This window comes from Salvia miltiorrhiza, chromosome 1 (genome assembly GCF_028751815.1).
Source record: "Salvia miltiorrhiza cultivar Shanhuang (shh) chromosome 1, IMPLAD_Smil_shh, whole genome shotgun sequence".
Taxonomy (NCBI): Eukaryota; Viridiplantae; Streptophyta; class Magnoliopsida; order Lamiales; family Lamiaceae; genus Salvia; species Salvia miltiorrhiza.
In genome coordinates, this window is record NC_080387.1 from 4528427 (window position 1) to 4554097 (window position 25671).

At 40.1% G+C, this 25671-nt stretch overlaps 1 long non-coding RNA gene across 2 annotated transcripts; it reads right to left on the reverse strand.

Moving 5' to 3' along the window:
- Nucleotides 1–17767: 17767 nt before the first annotated feature.
- Nucleotides 17768–20281, reverse strand: LOC131015596 (uncharacterized). Of its 2 annotated transcripts, XR_009098577.1 has the most exons (4): nt 19839–20281; nt 18581–19770; nt 18337–18430; nt 17768–18048 (listed from the first exon to the last, which is right to left on the reverse strand). It is a non-coding gene; the product is annotated as an uncharacterized LOC131015596 (long non-coding RNA). The 2 variants fall into 2 exon arrangements; XR_009098579.1 differs by having other exon boundaries at nt 18337–19770.
- Between the last annotated feature and the right edge of the window lie 5390 nt (nt 20282–25671).

Consider the following 25671-nt stretch of genomic DNA (forward strand, 5'->3'; position numbering starts at 1 on the left):
TTCCCGGCTGCATATAAAGGATAATTTACTTCCAGTTCCAGATATATAAAAAAAAAGAGAAAAAAATAATGAAAATGCACACACACCACTACACCAGCCACCACGTCATTCTAATGCAACAGAAGGGGAGACAACCCTTAAGTTAAGCAAGAATTGTGAAAACTGCCTGCAACTAACAAAGAAAGAATTGTACTCAATAATGCTGGCAACACCTGACTGAAACTTTGGTAATGATTCTCAGTTAAGGTAATACAAATATGAATGTGAATTCAATCTCAAGTAAGAATCACATGCCTTGTCAAGGTGTTAGGTCCGGAGGGTCTCGAATAGGTGTATGGGGGGGAGAATACACCTATGGGCTATTTTTCGATTTTAACACAGAGATCAAAATGAAACTATAAACACAAACTCAGACACCTGTTTACTGAAAAGAATTTTGACCAAAACAGGGTTGACGACTGATACTGAAAGCTCTTCAGTAAGGAGTTATCAGTTAAGTCAAAAATGACTTAACTGATGCACGTAAGGCTTCAGTCGAGTTTGATAAACAGAGATGTTATAAATCTTACTGACTATCAGAAGATAGATCAAACAGACTGATAACACACGCAACAGAAAACTTTTGTTTCGCAAAAACCTTTAAGTAGCACGTTGTTAGTCTTAAGTTTCTCTTTCCAATTAATCAGTTTTCAGTTTATGAAAGGTAGAACACAAGTAAGAAAGTAAATACTGAAAGCTGTAAATAACACAGAGATTTTTACGTGGCACGCATCCTGAGATCTCCGCATTTAATGCGGCTGTACGTCTGGAGTGTGTGGCTTCCTTTGAACGTTGGAGGTTCAGTCCGAGGAAGAATGTTTAATCGATACTTGACTTTAGTATCAGTCCGCTGATTTCACGTGGCACGCATTAAGTAATCAGTTCAAAACTAATTCTTCGACTGTTGCTTCAGTCGGCAACTTCAGTCCTTCGTTCTTCAGTCTTCAGTCTTTAGAACAGCAACTAAACTAGAAAAAGAACTATAACAATTGAGTTCAAGCAGTTCTAGTCTATTACAAAAGAAATCTATTGATTTTGGTATCATCAAAACAAGGATTAGGATATTTCATTAAGTTCCCAACAATTTCTCCCATTTTGATGATGCCAAAACCACACAACAGTTCTAAGCAAGAAAAAGACTGAACTCAGAGCACAAGTTCTAAAACAGGGTGAATACTATTCCCCCTTAACAATAGAACCTAAAACTTGTACTCAGAGAAAAGAACACAACAGTTCGAACAGAACATGGACAAGACAGAAAAACAATAATCAGAGCCTAGACAAAAAGTCATTGTCTTCAGGTTGAGATAAAAAACAAGCTCCTTTTTCATTTAAAGAAAAACTGATGAGACATCAGTCGAGGTATGTTCGCTAATTTCTTTACACGCCGCAAGTGTACGGGTGCAATTGAGTATAGCAGTGACAAGGTCGAATCCACAGGGATTAATTGTTATCAATGCCTATTCTTAATCACTTTACTCTATCTGGAAAACCGAATTGTAAAGGTTTGATTATTTTGAAAAATGAAATTAAATCAAAATTAAGAAATACTAAAAGAATTCAAGCTGTGAAAATGCGAAGTAACAGAAGAAAGAGAGTTTCCCAAGGCAAAGGTTTCAACAGATTCTCCTAACTAACACGTTTGATTCAATTAACGAGATAATTCCTAAAGCAATCTCAAAGCTAATTCATACCCACTCCCGTGGCATACAAATCGTTGATTACATGCAAGGTTACCATCCCTGGATCACACTTCTAACATGTAACTCCTAAAAGTTCCTAGGATTAAAGCCTTCACAATTATTAATTCCCTTTAGAATTAAGATAAATGTGTTCTGTGTTCTTAGTTCAGGTATTAATTATCATCTCCCGATCTCAAATTAAAACCTATGATAATGCTAAATTGGTGATCAAGCAATAAAGCAAACAATTATAACAAGAACAAAGAAATGAATATAAATCTCAATCAATTAAATCAACATGTAGAAATTCGAATCATGTTTACTCCCTAAACCCTGGGAAAAGGGATTCTAGCCACACATAGACATATGAACTAGAATATAATCTTCAATAAAACAAATAAACATTAAACTATGAAAAACCGTAGAGAAGTCGATAATCTTCAGTCTTGCTCTTGCTCCGTGTCTCACAGCTCTCAGGAAAAGTCAGAATATGATAAAAGATCTTTGGGATAAGCTAAAAGATGGTATTTATAAGCCCTAGGTCGTCTAAGCCCGAAAATACTCCAAAAAACGCGCTTTAAGTGAAAAATCCGGAAACTGGGCGAGAAAACGGCGTCTCGCGCGGCCGGGTCGCGCGGCCGCGCGCCGAGACCGCATGACCTCGCGCGGCCTGCTCGCGCGCCCGCGCGCCGAGCCCGCGCGCTCCTCCAGCATGCTCTGCTCCGTCGCGCGGCTGGGTCGCGCGGCCGCGCGCCTGGACCGCGCGACCTCGCGCGGCTTTGCGCAGTGATTTTGTTTTGGCTCGTTCTCCCTCGTCCGAACTCCGATTTACGAACCGTTTGCGCTCACGAACTCCTCTCGAGATGAACTATAACTTGTATTTCAGCCAAATCTTCCAAATTCTGCTTCTTTATTTCTGAAAATACGTTCAAACACAAGCGAGTGACAAGTTCTTTGACCAAAAACCAATATAAGCTCAAAATAAACCATCAAACACACAAAAACCTCATAACTAACCATCAAATATGACACACCAAGAGGTAAAAATGCATGTTTATCAACCCCCCAAACTTGAACTATTGTCCGTCCTCGGACAAAACAAAGATGAACCAAGAATGAATCAACAAGAGCGCAGAGAAAAGTGGATAACATTGTGGCTTCAGATTTGTCAACAAAAAAAACCAACATGCATTTGTATCTCCTATCATCAAGATATCACACTCATGACAAACTTCAAATTATGGTCTCAATGACTTGCAATCCTAGCCAAGAAGATATAGAATATAAGAACTCTCAACTCTCAAGTGTATCAATTAACATGGACGTGTATACGCTCAGTTCAAGCAGAACAAGTACTCAACCATAAGCTTGTCAATCGTCTCACCTCTCCACCACTTAATGTGTGCTCCTATAACCAAGATCAAAAAGGTCTTTATTGAGGGTTGTAATGTAGGCTCTTTGGTAGGGTATGATACGTTTGGCTAAGTGACTAAAAGATACGAATCAAATTAACACCATCACCAACCTTATAGCATTCTTACTCAATACAATCTTTCACCTCTCACAAAACCAGATTTTTCAATGCGAGAAATCATCACAACTCAACAATTATTTCTCATAACATTATGTCTCTCTAATGCATCCTATGTACCCATTTTTTCAATTCTTTTGCTCTCTCTTTTCTTTTCTTTTTTTCTTTTCTCCACCATTTTTTTTGTAGGGTACTAGGATTTTCAATTTGAAACCACAAAACATAACTCATGATCATTCATCTCCACAAACCAACTATTCCATATTACCAATTTCCAAGCTCCCACCCATAGCTAAATCAACGAATATGGAAAAATAAGGCTCAAAGGGGGTGAACTAGGATCATATAAAGATATAGGACAAATATGGGATAAATAGGCTAGCAAAGATGGCCTTCTATCATCTGAAAGTTATTAAGCACACTATGTGACCTCGAGGGAGAAACCAAGACAAGTTCTAGTGAGACACAAGCATACTCAAACAATCACTCAAGAATAAGAAATAAGACTGTAAAAATAATGACAGTCAAGGCTCAAAACTCACAGCTTATTTCATTGATTGCAAACACATAGAGACCATGCTTATCATTCATCATTCATGCTCAATCACAACGATATCAACACAAACGCATGCAATTTCACAAGTTTTAAACATAAATCATCATGAACCAGTTATCCAACCAAACTATACACTACTCAAATCATCATCAAGGTAACATCACAGAGAAACTACGAAAGCAAGACTGAAACAAACTCAACGACAAAACAAACAAGAACAACCAAAGCAAACAGTGCACCCACAAAGACACATCCCCCCAAACTTATTCACCACCAAGGAGAATAAGTTTGAAAAGGATTTGTGGGGCACGAAAACAAACAAACAAACAAACGAAAAGGAACAAACTAACCAGAAATTGGGTTGCCTCCCAATAAGCGCTATTTTTAACGTCGTTAGCTCGACAGAACAGCAATCTCATCCAGGAGGCTGGTAAAAGCAGTGCTGCGAACAGCTGCTCCCTGCTTCATGCTTCTCAACCAACACTCCTCCTTTAAACTTCCGATCACCTTTCTCCTGCCAAGAAAAAGGATCCGCATCAAATGTATTAAAAACATCAACACTTACCTTGCCCGGATCTTTTGCTTTCTTTGGCGCTTCATCTTTGTGGATGTGGCATGGTTCATAGACATGGAAAGTTCGGCTCTCATCATGAACTCGCAGTGTGAGCTCTCCTTTCTCCACATCAATCAAAGCTCTTCCCGTTGCAAGGAACGGGCGCCCCAAAATCAGCGGAATTTTGTTTTCATCCTCAATGTCTAGAACCACAAAATCCGCAGGGAAAATAAAATCCCCCACCTTCACGAGTACGTTCTCCACAATTCCACGAGGGTAGGTGACCGACCTGTCCGCCATCTGCAGCCTCATTGATGTCGACTTCAACTCTCCAATTTCCAGCTGCTGAAAAACAGATAGAGGCATAAGATTTATGCTCGCCCCCAGGTCGCAGAGTGACCTTCCGAAATGCTGGCCTCCAATAATGCAGGAAAGTGTGAAGCTGCCCGAATCTTTGACCTTAGCCGGCAACTTCCTCTGCAAGATTGCGCTGCATTCTTCATTGAGATTCACCGTCTCAAACTCTCCCAGCCTCTTCTTCCTCGAGATGATGTCCTTCAAGAATTTCGCATACTGTGGCATCTCCTGCAGCGCCTCTACCAATGGAAGATTGATGTGCAGCTTCTTGAAGATCTCTAAAAACTTGGAGAATTGCTGTTTCACCCTCTCTTTCTTATGGCGCTGAGGGAAAGGTATAGTCACAGTTGCTGGCGAAGTAGCTTTTTGCTTTTCATCCTTCTTTCTGCCAGAAACCTCAACAGTGACCTCCTCAGCTTTTTCCTCAATCAGCCGTGCGCTCTCCTCTTTTGCCGTCATGGCCCCTTCCTTTGTAGTCCCGCTCAGCAAATCAACCATCTTAAAATGACGCTGGGGAAACGGCATCCACCCAGGAGGACGCAGATGAGGTGGAAGTCGTCGGCCTTCCTCCCAGACTTTCCACGAGAGCTCTTCTTTCTCCATCTTATGAGATCCATGGCTGCCTTCTGAGGTGGCTTCATTCTTCAACTCAATGGCCATGCACTGCTCCTTTGGGTTCACCTTGGCATTGTTTAAGAGGTTACCCGACTGTTGGAGTTTGTTGACGGCGGTGGATATTTGACCCAATTGGGTCTCGAACATCTTCATTTGAGTCCCCACAGCAACGGCATTGGACTCTAGCTTTTCCATCCTCTCATCTGCCCTGGAGATGAACTTCATCATCAGCTCCTCTAAATTTGGCTTCTTCTCTTCATTGATGACTCCATTGGTGACAGAGAAGCCTGGTGGAGCCTGAAGCGCGTTATTCGGATTTCCATAAGCCAAATTGGGATGTGGACGCCCTCCATGATGAAACTGATGTCCACTATTGTATCCACCCTGTTGTCCATGCTGAAAGTTCCCATAGTTTCTGCCATTGATGTAGTTGACGTCTTCTACGCCTGTCGGGATCTCTACAGCTGGCTCAGAATTGCCAACAGTCATAGCATTGATTTTCGAGTTCATCTCTGCCAGCTGAGTCAAAATCAATGTCACGGGATCTGAACTGGAGGTAGCAGCAACTTTCTTCAAGTGAACTCTCTCGGATGGCCATTGATATAGCTCGTGGTGGCCATGCTTTCAATGATCTCCATGGCTTCAGAACTCCCCTTCTTGAGCAATGAGCCCCCTGCAGCTGTATCCATGAACATCCTGGTGCGCTCTCCACAAGCGTTATAGAACATGACCACCAGAGTCCCCTCATCGAAGCCATGGGACGGGCACTTCCTCAACTTCTCCTGGTATCTCTCCCATGTCTCTGCTAGTGTCTCTCCATCGAACTGTTGGAATTGGAGAATCTCCATCTTTAACTTCAATGTGAGCCCGGGAGGATGGAACTTCCGCAGGAAAAGATCAGCCAAATCCCCCCATACAGGATTAGCTCCCAGCTGCAAAGTATGATACCATGACTTTGCCTTATCCCGGAGTGAGAATGGGAAAAGGCGGAGTCGTATGATGTCATCTGGGACTCCGTTCATCTTGACAGTGCTGCACAACTCCAAGAATTGCGCCAGATGCGCATTTGGGTCCTCCACGGCTTTACCTCCATACTGGTTTTGCTGCACCATGGTAATCAGCCCAGTCCTTAGCTCGAAGTTATTCGCGTTGACTCTAGGCGGCTCTTGGTACTGGTACAGTGGAGTAAATGCCTCATCAATAGGCGGCTGTTTCTGCTCAGCAGCATTTTTCTGAGCATCCAACACCGCCTGCAACTGCTCTCTCAACGCACGGACTTCTTCTGCGGTAGCCATAGAATCCAAATTATCTTGCTTTGCTTGGCTGTTCTTGCGGCGGAGCGTAGGAAATGACGGAAATAAAGAACCGCAGGAAAAATAAAGAACAAAAAAATAAATGACGGAAATAAAAAAAAATCCAGAGTAGTATCAAACAATTAACGGAATAGTACTGATAAAAATCAGTCCCCGGCAACGGCGCCAAAAACTTATTCGCTAATTTCTTTACACGCCGCAAGTGTACGGGTGCAATTGAGTATAGCAGTGACAAGGTCGAATCCACAGGGATTAATTGTTATCAATGCCTATTCTTAATCACTTTACTCTATCTGGAAAACCGAATTGTAAAGGTTTGATTATTTTGAAAAACGAAATTAAATCAAAATTAAGAAATACTAAAAGAATTCAAGCTGTGAAAATGCGAAGTAACAGAAGAAAGAGAGTTTCCCAAGGCAAAGGTTTCAACAGATTCTCCTAACTAACACGTTTGATTCAATTAACGAGATAATTCCTAAAGCAATCTCAAAGCTAATTCATACCCACTCCCGTGGCATACAAATCGTTGATTACATGCAAGGTTACCATCCCTGGATCACACTTCTAACATGTAACTCCTAAAAGTTCCTAGGATTAAAGCCTTCACAATTATTAATTCCCTTTAGAATTAAGATAAATGTGTTCTGTGTTCTTAGTTCAGGTATTAATTATCATCTCCCGATCTCAAATTAAAACCTATGATAATGCTAAATTGGTGATCAAGCAATAAAGCAAACAATTATAACAAGAACAAAGAAAGGAATATAAATCTCAATCAATTAAATCAACATGTAGAAATTCGAATCATGTTTACTCCCTAAACCCTGGGAAAAGGGATTCTAGCCACACATAGACATATGAACTAGAATATAATCTTCAATAAAACAAATAAACATTAAACTATGAAAAACCGTAGAGAAGTCGATAATCTTCAGTCTTGCTCTTGCTCCGTGTCTCACAGCTCTCAGGAAAAGTCAGAATATGATAAAAGATCTTTGGGATAAGCTAAAAGATGGTATTTATAAGCCCTAGGTCGTCTAAGCCCGAAAATACTCCAAAAACGCGCTTTAAGTGAAAAATCCGGAAACTGGGCGAGAAAACGGCGTCTCGCGCGGCCGGGTCGCGCGGCCGCGCGCCGAGACCGCATGACCTCGCGCGGCCTGTTCGCGCGCCCGCGCGCTCCTCCAGCATGCTCTGCTCCGTCGCGCGGCTGGGTCGCGCGGCCGCGCGCCTGGACCGCGCGACCTCGCGCGGCTTTGCGCAGTGATTTTGTTTTGGCTCGTTCTCCCTCGTCCGAACTCCGATTTACGAACCGTTTGCGCTCACAAACTCCTCTCGAGATGAACTATAACTTGTATTTCAGCCAAATCTTCCAAATTCTGCTTCTGTATTTCTGAAAATACGTTCAAACACAAGCGAGTGACAAGTTCTTTGACCACAAACCAATATAAGCTCAAAATAAACCATCAAACACACAAAAACCTCATAACTAACCATCAAATATGACACACCAAGAGGTAAAAATGCATGTTTATCAAGGTACAGAGCACAACATACAAGGGAGCAAAAACAACAAAGAAAACACATGGGAAACCCGTGGACTCCAGCAGTCTGCTTGTCTGCGCCTTGAACTTCTTGATCTTCATCTTCAGTCTTCATGCTCCTAAACTTGTTCCACTCACACTTATTTTCCGTTGACTTGAGGTCTTTACTGAAACGTCATCCTTACAACTTCTGGTGATCCTTTTGCTTTACCATCTTCAGTCTTTCGAGAAGATGCGGGGAACTACCTTCGAGAAGATTTTTCTCAAACTTCCTACTTTCCCCCTTTTTGGCAACATCAAAAAGAGAGCTGATGATGGAAGCTATGATCAGACGGTACTCAACTCCGATTCTCAAGAACTCGTAGAGGACTCGAGAAGAGGATGAATCCAGAGATGCAGAAGAGGAAGACGCCAGCGGGGAGAGAGAGATGAGAAGGGAGACGGAGAGATGGAGAAGAGCAGTGTGAAGGAAAGGAAAGTATGCATAGCATCTTGGAGATATTCATAAGATGCGGCTATGCACACGAACCTTAAAGGAAGAGGGGGAGAGACAAGAGGTGGTGAGAAAGAGGAGTGATAGAAGTGAGGAGGAAAATGAAATAAATGCATGGCGAGCCTTTGGTGAAAGAAGTAGGGCAAAAGAGGGCTCGTCATACATGCAGGGAAGAGATGTGAGGAGGAAAAATCGAATCAGTGATAGTCGTGAGGACTAGGGCTGTCAAAATGGGCCGAAAATGGCTCGGCCCGATGGGCCCGCCCGTAGTTTTGGCCGGGTTGGGCTAGGATTTTCAAGGCCCAAAAAAAACCGGGCCTCTCTGGCCCGGCCCATGCGGCCCGCAGGGTCACCCGGCCCGCGGGCCAGAAAGTCCGCCGAGCTTTCGGGCCTAAATCGGCCCGTCAATATAGAAGGTGAAAATTTCAAAAATTTATATCTCCTCCCAAATTCCAATGGACCCAACCCAATCTAAGTCCATTTCTTTAATTGACGACAATGACGAGTCGAAGTCTAACTTAGGATTTAAATTAGCAATCAACAATCAATATTAAATTATTTTTACTTGAAAGATTCATTTATTTTTTGTGGTTGTTATTTTATTCCAGTTGATTTGATTACTGTATTAATTAATTTGTGAATAAATCGTTTTCAGTTTTTGTTGTTTTTGCAATTAGTTTTTGTTTTTTACTTGTATTCGTATTGTTTACATTAAGTTTTAGTCATATTTGTTTACATTTAATTTTAATCAATTACGTAATTTAGATGTAGATTGTTTAAGGCCCTTTTTGTTTGATCGAATTTGTCTTCAATTTTTTTCTTTAAATTTGATTTAATTTATTAATTTTTGGAACTATACATATATATATATATATATTAATTTATCAATTTTGGCCCGTTTTGGCCCAACCCGCCCGGCGGCCCGTATAGGGCCGGGCTGGGCTTCAATGTTCAAGGCCCGCTGAAATTTTGGGCCGGCCCGACCCGGCCTAAAAAATTGCCTAGGCCGCTGGGTTGTGTCGGGCCGACCCGGCCCGCAAGGTTTGACAACTCTAGTGAGGACTAACACTATCGATATTACGCCGGTCGACAACGAGCTCATGCTCATCGTTGTTGCACCATATGGAAGCTTCACAAAAAGATGTGAGGCTCGCCTGAGAACCAGGTGAAGTATGTCTTTTTGAGACAGGTACTTCAAACCATATGGGCCGGGCATGAGGATGGAAGACACTCGCGTCGCTGGATATAAATGAGGGTAGATACAAGTTTGACGTTGGAGAGACATTGAGATCCAGTGGAAGGGTCCGGTGTAGACCAATAATGTGAGCGTCAATCTCCCACTCCATGACTTCGCAGTCATTGATTTCTCCTTTGTCGGAACACTACTTTTCTCTGCAACTTTTTGAAAGATTGAAATTTTTCTCACAGTGAAGGCTGTGGAGAGTTTTTAGTTGATGCAGAAAATAAACGAAGACATCAAGGTATAAATAGACCATTTGCCAAGAAGGAAGATGAAAAAGTTTTTCAAAAACTGTGCCTAAAATGTTTTTGAAGGAAAATTTCACATCCACCGTCACTGCAGAGGACGGGAGCTTCAAAAGGTGAGAAAGATCATTGCATTTTGTCAAATCAATGAGATTCTCAAGATTTTCATTTCAGAGGCAAAAAGGTATGAAAGATTTTGAGAGAAGATCAGGACAAGTTAAATCAAAATCAAATCTTCTTAAAAGTAGTTGTCCTTCATGGATATTTCATTTTCCAACAAAATCAGTAAAAGATTTTGAAACAAACTGATTAGTCAGAGAAAACTTTTGAAAACAAACAAAAGACTCATAACTGAAATAACTGATTTTCAAGGAGTAAGTTGAAGATACTTACTGATCGACTGATCATTGTAGTCAGTCGATACCACTGATTCTGGTTGACTTATCAGAATAAGTTCCCTTTAGATGAAGATTTGTCTTCATTGCTTTCCACGTCAGCAGTTGTAGAGCACCAGTTGGTTGACCACCAGTCATCGTGACTGTTGAGGAGATCTTCAAACACAGCATCACTCTTCTGGGTTGATGAGGCCGATCCTTCCACACAGATCGTTGAACCTTTCTTCAGGAAGAGCTTTGGTCAGCAAGTCTGCTCTCTGAACTACGGTCAGAACACATTCAACAGAGATATTCTTCTTTTTGACGTGATCACGAATGAAGTGATGTCGGATAGCAATATGCTTGACTCTGGTATGATGAACTGGATTATGTGAGATTGCAATAGCACTGGAGCTGTCGCAAAAGATTGGGACTTCCTTTTCTTCGATCCCATAGTCCTTCAGTTGTTGGACTAACCGTAGAAGTTGTGAACATCGGCTTCCCGCAGCAACATATTCAGCTTCAGTTGTGGAGATGGCGACTGAAGTCTGCTTCTTTAAAAACCATGAGATAAGCTTGTTGCCTAGGAATTGACAAGTTCCCGAAGTTGATTTACGATCAATTTTGCATCATGCAAAATCTGAGTCTAAATATCCGGTGAGCTTGAAGTCATCGTCAGCTGGGTACCATAATCCTAAGTTAGGTGTGCCTTTTAGATATCGCAAAATTCATTTTGCAGCATCCATATGAGCATCCTTTGGATCTGACTGATATCTTGCACAAACCCCGAGTGCATACGCGATATCTGGTCTGCTAGCAGTCAAATACAGCAATGATCCAATGATTTCTCTGTATTTGGTTGATGATACTAATTTTCCTTCTGATCCTGGATCTACTTTCCAGTTTGTGTTCATTGGAATCTTGACTGATTCATGTGCTGAATACCGAACTTGGCGATTAGTTCCTTGGCGTACTTTGACTGATTGATCAGTATTCCTTCGCTGGTCTGCTTGACTTGTAACCCAAGAAAGAAATTCATTTCTCCCATCATGGACATCTAAAACTTATTAGTCATGATATCAGCAAACTTCTTGCACATGCGTTCGGATTTGGATCCGAAGATTATGTCATCGACATAAATCTGAACAAGTAAGAGATCTTCTCCTTCTTTGAGAGTGAACAAGGTTCTGTCCACTGATCCTTTCTTGAACCCTTGTTCAACAAGATACTCAGAAAGAGTATCATACCATGCTCTTGGTGCTTGTTTCAAACCATAGAGCGTTTTCTTCAGCTTGTACACCTTTTTTGGTCCTGCAACCTCAAAGCCTGGAGGTTGTTCCACGTAGACTTCATCGGTGAGTACTGTATTTAGAAATGTCATGTCCATTTGGTGTACCTTGAATCCTTTGTGAGCTGCAAAGGCTAAGAAGAGCCTGACTGCTTCCAATCTGGCAACTAGGGTAAAAGTCTCATCGTAGTCGATTCCTTCTTCTTGACTGTATCCTTTTGCTACTAGCCTTGCTTTGTTTCTCACAACATTTCCTTCTTCGTCTTTCTTGTTTTTGAAAATCCATTTCAAACCAATCTGAGCGCCACGATCAGACAGGAGCTGCGGCGGCAGCGCGCGCGGTGATTCCTTTCATTTTTTCCTTTTCGTTTTGTTTGTTCTTGTGTTGGTTTTTCTGTTTTGAGTGTGTTCTGTGTTTTTCGTTGTCCCTTCCTTATGTGTTATTTTGTTTTGCTTGAGGGAAAGCAAAATTTAAGTGTGAGGGGGGGGGGGGGGCGTCGTTGAGTCTTTGCTTGTTGAGTCAGTTTATGTTGAGTCTTGTGAGTCTTCTAGCCAAAGTAATTGATAAGTTCAGTTGTTGGAGCATGATGTTAGATTGAATATGTGTGATAACTTGATCTTTCCCGACTTAAGAATTGAGAACTTGTGAATGACAGTGTGTGTTTTGATTACATGATGCCTGGAATGACAAAATAAGGTTAATGAGTGAATCTAAACTACACATAAGTGAGGTATTGAGCTTAATTGAGTAGAGCACTCTCTACTAAATTTTGTTTTGAGAGATTTGATGATCCATGAAGTCGTGATATCAAGTGTGTCATATGTGGTGAATGATAAGAGGCACTAGGGTAGCCGTTTGGCCTGCTTTTGATTTCCTACCCGTACACTAACCCCTAGTGAGCCATGTTTGAGCCTTGCCGTGATTGTTCATATTAGTCACTATATATATATATATATAGCCAAGGCCTTTTTTTTGTGAACCTTCTCTTTGGTCCCATTGTGCATGTTAGAATTGAATTACATCTTAAGTGAATTTTTGAGGAATGTGCATAAGGATGCTTGTTTGCCCAAACAGAACCGAACCGAAATTACATTCTGAATCTAGGACAGATGGTCTGTTTGGCCGAACAGAGGAAGATGTTGACAGTTGGGCAGATTGTTTTGATGTTTTTTTTTTTTTTTTGATCAGTAAAATTAAATATTTTATTGAGATTAAAAGCAAGGCACCAGGGATGCCAATTAAAACAAGAAGGAAAGATTGAAACCCTTTGAGCACCACATGGTGAAAGGTATTATCAACTCTAAAACTTTATAAACCTCATTCCAACTCCAAAGTCTACCCTTGATCTGTAAAACAAGTCTCTCAATATCCCAAATCTTTCCTTGAAAACGACTCTCGTTTCTTTTCTCCCACAGCGTCCAAACAGTTCCTACCCATAACGCATTTAGCAATCTTCTTCCTTTCTTCTTTTTGGCAGCAGAGATGAAGGAAGTGTAGTGATGTAGAGTACCTCTTGGATTTGCCGTTTTGATGTGTAACCATTGGAAGATTTGGTCCCACACCGCCGCAACTTTCGGGCAATGAAGAAACAGATGTTCCGTCGTCTCCTCTCCAGCAACGCAGGCGTTGCATCCTCTCTCTTCCCAGCTAATTTGAATTTGTCGTCTTCTCAAGTTGTCACAGGTAGCCAAACGGTTTCTAAGACATCTCCACGCCGTCACCTTGGCTTTGTGCGATGTTGGAGCCTCCCAAATCATTGCCATCTCAGCCGGTTGAGTTTGTTGCACCTCTCTGGAAGCCGCCACCAAATCATAAGCCGACTTTGTTGAGAATATACCGTCCGTAGTTGCCCTCCAACTCCATCCATCAGTTAAACCTGTAGAAGGGACAAAAGCAGCAACAAGTCTCAAAAGTTCCTCCACCTGTCTAGTCTCCCTTTCCCTCAAAGCCCTCCTCCAATTCACCGACCACACCCACTCTTCTCCTTCCCAAAACCCACTCTCTCCAACGAGGCCTTTCTTATTCGAACACAAATTATACAATCTCGGGAAAAAGAACTTGAGAGGTTTGTTAACAGCCCACACGTCCTCCCAGAACATTATATTCATCCCATCCCCGAGACGGTGTTTAAGGTGATCAATGAACCATCTATCGTCCCTTCCTCCCCCTTTCTCCACAATTTTCGCCCACCACCCCAACTGCCCACTTCTTCCCACCACCGAGCAATCCCCCTCTTCGCCCCAGACAAGTTCCCCATAAATAGATTTAATCACTCTCGCCCACAAAGCTCCCCCATCCACCAAAAATCTCCAAAGCCATTTAATTAACAGAACATGATTAAACCATTCCACGTCCCGAAACCCAAGACCTCCTGTTTTCTTATTGGAACACAAGGAGCTCCATTTAAACCAGGTGATTCTTCCCGACTGAGAGCCTCCACCCCACAGAAATCTGGAGAACAAGGAATTGAGATTCTTGATCACAGTCTTGGGAATGAAAGCGTAGGCCAGTTGATATACCGGAATCGATTGAAGCACCGATTTAACAAGAGTGATCCTCCCTGCCAAAGAAAGAGGTCTTTTTCTCCAGCTTGCAATTTTGTTTGAGACTTTATCCACCAAGAACTTCCACTCGCTAACACCATTGCTTCGGCCTCCAATTTTGGTTCCCAAGTAAAGACACGGGAAGGAACCAATCTTGCAATGGAGAAACGAAGCCCATGTCCTCTCGACTGACTCATTCACTCCCACCGTCATCAGGCTACTCTTCGCGAAGTTGACAGCAAGACCCGAGACAAAATGAAAGAGAAGTAACAGACTTTTCAGTGATTCCACATTACGTTCATCAGCCTCTAAAATAAATAAGGTGTCATCCGCGTACTGGAGGTGTGTAATCGGCAGTTCATCCTTACCAATCTTAATAGGAAACAATAACTGTCGTTCCACTGCTCTCTCAACGAGCGCATTCAACCCTTCCGCGACAATGAGGAACAAGAAGGGAGACATCGGGTCGCCATGTCTCAAGCCTCTCTCCATTTTGAAATCTCCCGTTGATGACCCGTTGACAAGGACACTTGCCGTGGCTGACTGTAGACACCCTTGAATCCATTTCCTCCAAATCCCATCGAAGTTCATTCTGTCAAGCAAAGTATCCAAAAAGTCCCATTGAACTGAATCGAAAGCTTTGGCAAAGTCAATCTTAAAGAAGATCCGGCCTCGTCGCTTCTTTTTTGACTCAACCACAACTTCATTCAAAATGACCGCCCCATCGAGAATGAACCGGCCTTTAACGAAAGCGCTTTGATTATCAGAGATGATCGACCCCATCACCTTCGTCAGTCTCCCCGTCAAGATCTTGGCAATGATTTTATACAAGCTGGTAATGAGCGAGATTGGGCGAAATTCGTTCAACGAATCAGCCCCTTCTTTCTTCGGTATTAAAACGATGAAAGAAGCATTACCTCCTTTAGGAATTTTACCGTTCGCGTGGAAGTCCTTCAAGACCTGGAGAATATCCTCCTTAACCACATGCCAAGCCGATCTCCAGAATGAAAAGTTAAAGCCATCAGGTCCTGGACTCTTATCGCCAGAGCACCTCCAGACCGCTTCTTTAACTTCTTCAGGTTCGAAACCTCTAATCAGCCAATTTCTCTCCTCATCAGAGATTTTCCTTCTCACGAAGTCAATGGGAATAACAGGCATCTGTCTATCTTTCTGCTTGAAAAAGGTTTCAAAATGATTTCTCACCCTAGCTTTTACCTCTTCCGGTTTGGAGATCCATGAGTTATCAAAGATCAGTCCGCCTATGTCATTCTTCAACCGCCTCCCTTTAATCGCCTTATGGAAGAAGCCAGAATTTACATCTCCCTCCTTAAGCCATTTCTGTTTAGCCTTCTGTTGTAAAGTCATCTGCTTATGCTTCAGCTGAAGGGAAAGGAGAGCTTGGAGCTCATTTCTTCTGATAACATCCACTTCGCCTAAAGAACTCTGTTCATCAAGCTCATCTTTCTGTTGTAACTCCTTCTTTAATTCGTGAATTTTAGAATCAATCTCACCAAATGATGTGCGATTCCAAACTTTTAAAGCCTCGCCAAGTTTCTTCAATTTCTCCTTAACCACGAAAAAGCTCCATCCCTGACAGTCAGTCCCCGTCCACACTTTCTTTACAACCTCCTCAAACTCCGGGTGATTCATCCAAGCATTTAGGAACCTAAAAGGTCTTGGTCCCCAATCCTCCGTTCTAGTAGTGAGAACAATCGGACAGTGATCCGAGATCGAACGCTGAAGACCACGTGCAGAACTTCCTTCCCAAGTAAGCATCCAAGTTTCGTTAACAAGGAAACGATCGATCTTGCTCTTGCATTTGCCATTGGGCTTGTACCAAGTGTACTTTCGACCTTGTGTATGAATTTCCTTCAGATCGTTTCCCCTAATAAATTCCTCGAAAAACCTTGCATCCGACGCTCGAAACGTCTCCCCGCTGCCCACCCTCTCTTCTCTTCTCCTGACTGCGTTAAAATCTCCCAAAATACACACACTTTGATCCGCATTCTGTTCAACAATAGAACCAATTGCATCCCAGAGAATCCTCTTTTCATTTGATTCAGTTGGCGCATAAACATTGATAAAGCAGCACAAGATACCGCCCTCCTTATGTACTCCTTGCATGATTGTGTTGTTTTAATGAAGTGGTGCAGAAGAAAAAAAAAAGAAAAAAAAAAGAAACAGAAAAAGAAAAAGAAAAAAAAGAAAAAAAGAAAAAAAGAAAAAAAAAGGAAACAGAAAAAGAAAAAGAAAAAAAAAATAGAGAGAGGAAATAAAGGTTGCACCAAGGTTGAATTAGTATACGTGCATTGAGTTGTTTGATGATTGTTGCCCATGGTTGAGTTGGAGGTTATTCTTCATATGTTTAGAATTCTTTAGGTGTGATTTGATTCGAGCATGCACGATATTTGATCTTCAATGTTTGAGCTTAGGACCCCTAGGATCTTGCCTACATCATTGATAGTCCTTAAGCCCCATTACAACCAAAGAAGAAAGACCTTTTTGAGCCATAATGTGACTGCGAAATATCATGACTAATTGGAGTTTCTTCTTGTGTGAGAATTACCTTATCTTATGGAGAGATTGAATGAGCGTGAGAGTTGAACTCATTGTTGCCTAATTTGGACTAGATTAATAATGAAAACACACTTTGGAGGTTCATGTTCTTAGTTCGAGAGTTGGGAAGTGATGGTGAATTGCATGTTTCGATTTGATAGACTGTTGCATTCTTGATGCTTTGATGTTGCTTGGCTAGTCGTTTGGTTTGTTCGTGTCTTGTCTCGTTTCCCTTTTTTACTTTCCTGTTCTTTGCGTGTGTTGTTGTGTCTGTTTTCAGTTCGTTCGTTTCTAGAGTCTTCGTGTCAAGGAAGGGAGTTGCTTCTAGGGGCTGAATTTCACCATTGATTCTTCTCTTATTTCATACTTGAGGACAACTACGCCAAAAATGCGCATACATAACGGATTTTATCCGTTATCTATGCGGAGAAACTTGCGTTAAGTATAGTGGTGTTATGTATGTGACGCGCATACATAACGGATATTTATACGTTATCTATACTATTATGCATAACGGTTGTCCATAAATAAATAACGCCTGATAATCCGTTATCTATAAGTCTTATACATAACATTTCTGATCGTTATGAAAGTTTATTTTTCTCCGTTATCTATGTAGTTATACATAACGGTTGTTTTCAAATACATTACACTCTTGTTTGTGTGATCTTTGAATGTTTTAATAACATCAAATTGTTGTTTAGATAACCCTTTTTTTACGTTATGTATGTTATTATACATAACGGTTAGCCGTTATGTATATTTTTTTATATTTCGTTATTTATGCTACAATTTATAATTTATTTGCAATTAAAATTAATTCTAAAACAAACAAAATAATAAAATCATCTATAAATCATGTCATATACCATTCAAAATATTCATACAATCACCATCCATATAGAGTTAACAGAAACACATGTTCTATCAGTCGTATGTCAAAAAAAAAAAAAAAATAACAAAATTGCTATCTTGATGTAATATCACCCACTCTAGTAGCAGCTCGAACAGCAGCAACATTTGCAGTTGTCATTTTATCATCTTCCTCTTTGTTAAACTGAAAAACAAGATAGGGGTTCCTCTTGATGTAATATAACACCTTATCACTTTTTCCTTTCCTGCAATAATGGGATGCATTAGACTGGGAAACTAGATGATCAAATTCTAAGATTTCTTCTCTGTCTGAGATAGAAGGTAAAAGTACAAAACTAATTACATCAATGCGTAAAAGTACAAAACTAATTACATCAATGCATTTCACAGAGCATTTGAAAATTGTTCGAATTACTGACAATAGCCATTTATATATAACAGGTTTTCATAAAATACACCTTCAAACCATAACGAGAGAAATATCCAACATGTAAAGAATCATGTCGGGATGCTGAAAAATCTTAATTACTTACCCAGATATAGAGCTTTTTCCCTGTTCAGTTTTTGAAAATATGCAGTTCCCATTGCCAATATCAGCCAAAACTTTTCTTTCAACTCTGGAACTCACTGCAACATGCACCAAGCTTTAAGAATACAAACATAGGATTACTTTTTTCCCTTCTCCAAATTCTTGACACGGAAAAGAGAAAAAACTCAAACTATTCAGTAACGAGAAAAGTAGAAGCTCAATACTTAAACTGAGTATTAAAAACAAACCTTTGAATCATTGGCATAACCTCCGTTTTTACATGTAGCAGTCTGTCTTATGCATATTATATAGATAAAAACTAAAAACCCTTAATTAAAACAGGGATAACGGAAAAATACTTCACTTAACAACTGACACTTACATGGAATCATCTTCGGAATCTCGGATCACAAATAGTAAAAGAAAAGGTAAAAAAGGCTTGAGAGAAACACCATATATAAATGTGAATTCTGGATCAATCTAAGCATGCATATAATTAAATAAATTAGCAGAAGCATAAATGTGGATAATGTGCAAACTAGCACTCATATTAGAATAAACTAAAAGGAATTCAGGGCAAAAGGAATTTAGCAAGTTAAACCTCAAAGTCTTTAACAAAAGACCTCATGTTTTAGCTACGAATTATTAAAGACTAATTCTCAATAAAAAGAAGTTACGCATGTCTATCCACCTGTATCTCTCACATGAAACTTCAATCTCAATCTGCAACCAGAAAACAGAGCATAATTTTATCATCCACAAAAAATAATTTCAAGCTAATATACCAATTTCAGCTACACCCAAAGTTTCAACCCAGAAAGCTATCAGAAGCATCTATGACAATGAAGGCTCAAAATAGAATACAGTGGATTCTTGGCTTCCTACTGATTTGATTTTGATGTTTGTCCTGTTTTCTTCATAGTAGTTTAGAATATGATAGTAAATTTTGCAAAAGGCATTAAGGCAATGGAAAAATCTGTCACATTTGGTAATACATCTCATTTTTCATCTGTGAGAAATCTTTATTCCATCTGTAAAATAGCAATGCAAAGATTCAGAGCAAAACTTCGCATATAGCAGTTCAGAGATTATCATCAATAAGAATCACGCCAATCACTGCCCAGAAACATAAACTAACAGAAGTTGCCAACTTGTATCTAGATCCTAATCAATAAAACACAAATTTCAATTAAAAAAAATCTCAACTCTCTACAACTGCTCGCCCAACGTCATGGTCCCTGAGAATAACGAGAAACCATGTTGTAGAGAGAAAGAAGGTTGTATAGAGAGAGAGGGAGAGAGAGAGAAGATTGACCTACGCAGAGTCTTGAGACAACCAAATCGGGATAGAGATTGAAGAGCGGCACCGCACGGAACCTCCCATCTATGCTTCTCTGCGTCGGTGATGTGGACTCTCAAACGGCTACCAGTTTCGTGCCTGCAAATTCGAAAATTAATTACTTAGGTTACAATGTAGGAAAGCGAGCACCAATTATAAACCCTTACTTGACGGAGAGTTGCGGGCGGGGAATATCCGCGCCGTAGATGTTGTTCTTCTGCTTGAGCTGCAGGAGGTCGACGAGGCCGCCATTGGAGGACTCCTGGATGAAAATCAAGTGGTAGCCATTATTGATTTTTCTCGGAACAACAGAAGCTCCGGTTGAAGCTAAAATGAAGAGTGACAACAATAATTCGTCGCCCTTAGACGAGCCGAAGTCAGAGCGTCGTGCTGAATCTGGAGAGAAGGATGAGTCTTAAGACGACAGGAACAGAGTCGAACTAAAGCTAGGGCTGGAGCTGGGGGCGCAGCGAAATGGCGGAAGGCGCAGCGGACTGGCATTTGGGGGAGGACGAGAGAGTAAGTTAGGGTTTTGGTGCGTTGGGCGCCGCTGGGATTTGGGAGGAAGACGAGAGAGAGAGAGAGTTTACAGTTTGAGTGAATTAGATTGGGTTATTATTTAAAATTAAAAAGTTATAAAAATGCAAAAAAAGTTAAAAAGAAAATGATGGTTATATATAACAGTTTACAAAAAAATATTTATCTATGTTAAATTTAATTTATTTTTTAATAGTTTAGATTTATTGAAATTAGCAAAAAAAATATTAAATGTATAATATTAGGAATAGTTTGTATTTTCTTTTTTAATATTTATAATTATAATATCATTTACTTTTCAGTATAATATTTTTTAATTTTTATTTTTTTATTTCAACTAATGATATTAGAATTTTTTTCTCTACACACACTAATATATATAAGTAATTTCAAATGAGAGTTTTCTATTTCACAAAGTCAAGATCTAGGAATAACTTGGGATTTTACAAATCAACAATTTATTTATTATTCTTTATTATATAGTTTTGAAAAAATTAATAAAAAGAAAATGAAAAAAATGATGTTTATACATAACATTGATAGGCGCTATATATAACGGTAGAAACTACCATTATAAAAAAAACGCTCATACATAACGCTTGTCTTAACGATTCAATGATATCGTTATGTATACAACTAATAGATAACGCTCATACATAACGTATGACTTCCTACCGTTATCTATGCATATGGAATGATAATTTAAAATTATTTCATTTTTAATAATTAAAATTAACTATAGTTTATTTAAATACAAATTTGAAAATAATTTTTTATACTTTTATTTTTAGATAAACATGGAGTAGTATTTGTTTTAAAAAAAATAGAAATATTATGGTTTTAAAAAAATTATAAAAAAACTTGGAAAAATTTTAAAAAAAATCTCATAACAGTTAATTAAATTTCTAATTACATAACAGTTTTCATAACGGTAGAAATAACCGTTATAATAGATGCACATATATAACGTTTTTCATAACGGTTCACGAGTACCGTTATCTTTGTGACTAATAGATAACGCTAATACATAACGCATTACTTAAAACCGTTATCTATGCATATATATAACAGTACATAGACAACGGATTTTTCAAAAACCGTTATCTATTATAAAAAAGGCGCGCATAGATAACGGTTTTGCAAAAACCGTTATCTATGCAGTGTTATGTATGCGCGTTTTTGATGTGTGTATTTTAGCTACCTAGTTTAGTGTGCGTTTCACCGTGGTTTCATGTGATATTACATGTTCTGCTATGTTTTGGCGCAGGAATGAGAAGAATTGGAGATGGAGCTGCTAATTGGAAGAAAGTGGAGAAAGACGAGTTTGCGATGGGATTCGACGAAAGTGGAGAAAGACGAGTTTGCGATGGGATTCGACGTGAAGATGGAAGAAAGTAGAGATTGGGCTTTTAATTACTTGCTACATTTTTATGAAGCTCAAAACTCTTAGTTTTATTTTATTTTGGGTATTATTTAGGTGAAAAGGGCCGAAGCCCATTGGGGATGATTAGGCGGCACTTTAGAAGGGATTTAATTCCCTTTGTTTTGTTAAGGCCGCATGCATGGCCTCATATATATATTAGTTTAGGTTTAACTTTAGACACATTCACTTTTATATTGCAGCCGCAACTTTGATTAGGAATAGCAGTTTGACTTTTGCTTTTGATTATTCCATGCAACCCTTTTCTCTTCATGCAATTTCTCGATTCCTATGTCTTTAGCATTTAAATTCCATAGTTTTCATTAGTTTAATTCTTGCTTTTATTTTATTGAATTGCGGCTGGATTGGTTCGAAGGAGGCAGACGATTTCTTCTTCAATTGGTTCAAGTTTGATTTAATTTCTTGCAATTATTTTCTTAGTATTGTTCGTTATTTTATTTATGTTTAAATTTATTTATTTGATTGTTTTTATTCTAAGCATGAGTAGCTAAACCTTTTAATTCGGCGATAATAATGAAACTCTAATTTAATGATCTATGAGACCTAATTGGTTTAAAATTGATTCCTATTGATTCCGATTAATTCCTAGGTTCCAAGATAATTCTAATTTTATTTAAGCCTGATCAACTTAAGTTTAATTGGATTACAGTCAATTACTTCCTGTCAATCCGTAATTATTGGAATAGGACTGATTATGGATACAACTACCATGGTCGTAGTAGGAATTAATTGGTATATTAATTATCACTAGCGTCTCTAGGATAATTGATATAAACTGGGTTCCTTCATCTTAATGCTATTAGAATATTTAATCTAGGTCTGGCGTCTCCAGCTAGGTTATATTTTAATAAGGGAAATAAGCAGGTCTGGCGTCTCCAGCTGTTTATCGACACCGTAAGTAGGAATTGGGGTACGTCCGTTGCGTTTCACGGTATCCTATAACTGGTTGGTTGATAGGGATTGATTAATTATTGCGTCGAGGATCAGAGTTGAATTAGAGTGGATTTATTTGAGCCGAATTACCCTTTTTATTGATTTACTTCAAGCGTATTTTATTTGATTTAATTCTGCGTTTTTAGTTTAATTAACTCCTCTTAAAATTAAGGCGTGGTGGCATCACCGTTTTTATAGATTTAGGGATTTGAATGATTTTTAACTGCTCTCTGTGGGATCGACCCTGCTTGCCATTGTATTAATTTATTTTGGTAATTCCGCAGGAATTATTTGGTGGAATACGACGTCCACCATTGAGTCTCGTGTGCCACAGCCAGTTGAGCTCCAAGCTGCTTTTGCTGATGAGACATGTTTCTGGAGGGCTATCTTCCCATGAGACGACATAGAGACTTCCTTGTCTGATCCCTCTCAGAACCACCTTCCTTTGATTGTTTCTGACAGTGAATTTATCCTTTTTGATCTTCACTGCGAAATCGCTGTCACAAAATTGACTCACAGACAACAAGTTATGTTTTAGTCCAGAAACATAGCTAACATTATTGATACTGGCGTTACCTATGTCGAGTACACCATAGCCTTTTGTTTCTCCGATTGAGTTGTCTCCGAATGCAACTTTTGATCCAACTTTCTCAACATATTAAGTTAGATATTCTTTGTAGCCCGTCATGTGCTTCGAACAGCCGCTATCCAGGTACCATGTTCTGATTAAGGCTTTAACTTCTTCATTCCTTTTGTGTTTCCTATTTTTGACCTGCAAGGAAGAGTTAATTTAGGTACCCAATCAATGTTTGGGTCCTTCATTGTTAGCTCGTGTTCCTTTTGGAAGTCATATCTGCTTCAGAACTGGTCTTGGTGCTGATCTCTTGCGCTTTGCCGGTTGTCTGACTGAAGTAGTCGGTGCTTTAGTTGGCACATGAGCAATCTTCTGTTGAGCTTTCCTTTTAAGAGTCTCACTCTTGTAGAAGCTTTATCTGGTGAGATGTTGAGGTCTTCTTTGCTCTACAGAGTATCTCCTTTGAGATACGTAAGTCACTCTTGACTGATGGAGAATTGACTGATGTTGTGGAACATGAGTCATATGATGTCCAGTTGAATGCTGCCGTGATTGGCGTTTGGCTCGTCTGGACTTATGATAGCTTTGTCTCCATGGATGTTCTTCTCTTCGGAACTGAACTGGTTTTAGTTTCTGACAGATGTTGTTGTTCTTCCCCCTGGACTGGTGAGGAAGATTATGCTTGAGTCCTGATGTTCCTTGCCCTATCCTTGACTGAAATCTGCTTTCCAGTCTTCTCAGTAGGATGATCTGGTTAGGGGCCTCCTTGGCTCGTCTGTAGCTGTGTGGAGGAGGAACATTCGTTCTTGCTATCAGCTTGCGTTTCCGAACTTTCTTCCATATCATGATCTCTTGATTCTTCTGAAGTGTCATTTCCAGAAGCGTCAGTTGCTTCTTTGATCACGATATTCTTTCCTTTATCAACTGGAGCAATCTTTCCTCCGATGCTTTCAACAAGGCCTTTTGAAGGAAAGTTGGTCATCATGGAAGACTTCATCATACAGTCCTTGACTATTTCTTCCAATTTGTGATTGAGCCTCTTGATTTCATGAGATGCTCTGTCACACTCTGAAGTAGAAATTCTAAGCTTTTCTTCCAGTCGACTCTTCTCCATGATAAGTTGGTCTAGACAAGTTTCATCCGGAAAGAAGATGATTGTTTGATTCTTGACTCGTTCATCATTGATCTCCTTTTCCATTTTCTGATTTTGCTTGAGTAGATCTTCGAACATTTTTCTTAACTGACAGTGATCAGTCATGAGCTGATCGTACTCGTCAGTTTCATTGGCTGAGCTTTCTCCAAATTCCGAGTGATCTCCTGAAGACAACAGGGAGTTATCAGTATAAGGAGTTTTTGAGTGAGAGTTTACCTCTGAGCCGTTCATTCCGTTGTCGTAGCTATTGTCGGCCACGCTTTCAGTTTCGTTGGCCATCAGGGCTTGGCTCTCATCATCTGAGCTGGTTAAGTTGAAGTCGGATGATTCTGATGCTTTTTCCGAAGATCCTGCATCGTCAGCAACCATCGCTTTCTTCTTCGCATATTTGCGATCTTTCTTGGCTTTTAGCTCCTTGCGCTCAGACTGCGTCAGTTCAGGGCATTCAGTTCGAAAGTGCCCTTTCTTCTTGCATCCAAAGCATTCCACATCTTTCAAGTCGAAAGCGGTTGATTTTCTTTCTCCGCTTCTGTCAGTGGAATATCTGGACTTGCATACTCTTTCTTTTCCTTTGTAGTGCTGCTTGTGGTACCTCCTGTACTTGCGGAATTTAGACTCCATCTTGTTGAATCTTTCAGTCAACAGAGCATATTGACTGAAGAAGTCTTCGGGCTTGAGTTCCGCCGGTTCCTTTGTCTGCTTCTTGCTTTCTTTTGCTGATGCTTTCAGTGCTTCTCCTTTCGAGGTTGATGGACCATCTTCGTCTGATCCTCCAGCCCTCTTGGTTCCAAGATTTCTCTGAATGTCGAACTCATTTGCCAAGAGATCAGAGAAAAGCTTGTTTGTCAAGAGCTGACTGAATCCTGGCTTGTTCTGATGAGCGACTGAGTAGATCTGCCACTCTCCTCGTGGAAGTGCTCGAAGAATCTTCAGGTTGATTTCTCGTTGAGTGTACTTGTCCTTCGAGATGGATTGAACTTCGTTCAGGATCTGGTTGAATCTGAGTTCCATCTCGCCGATAGATTCATTCTTGAGCATGAGGAATGAGTCGAATTTTTGACAAGCTATGGACAACTTGTTCTCCTTTATCTCCTCGGATCCAACGCACATTCTTTCAAGAATGTCCCACATCTCCTTTGCAGTTTTGCACTTGATAATCTTGGTGATGTGCTTGTCTGGAATTGTGCCGGAGATGATGCTTTTGGCGAGGTTGTCAAGCTCATCTTGCTTCCTTTATTCTGTGGTGAAGTCTGCCTTTTGCTTGATCTGGACATCATCGAATGGATCCCGAGATGGGTCAATAGGAACTCTTTTGACAATCTCAGTGATGACTTCCCACATTCGGCAATGCTGGGCGGTGAG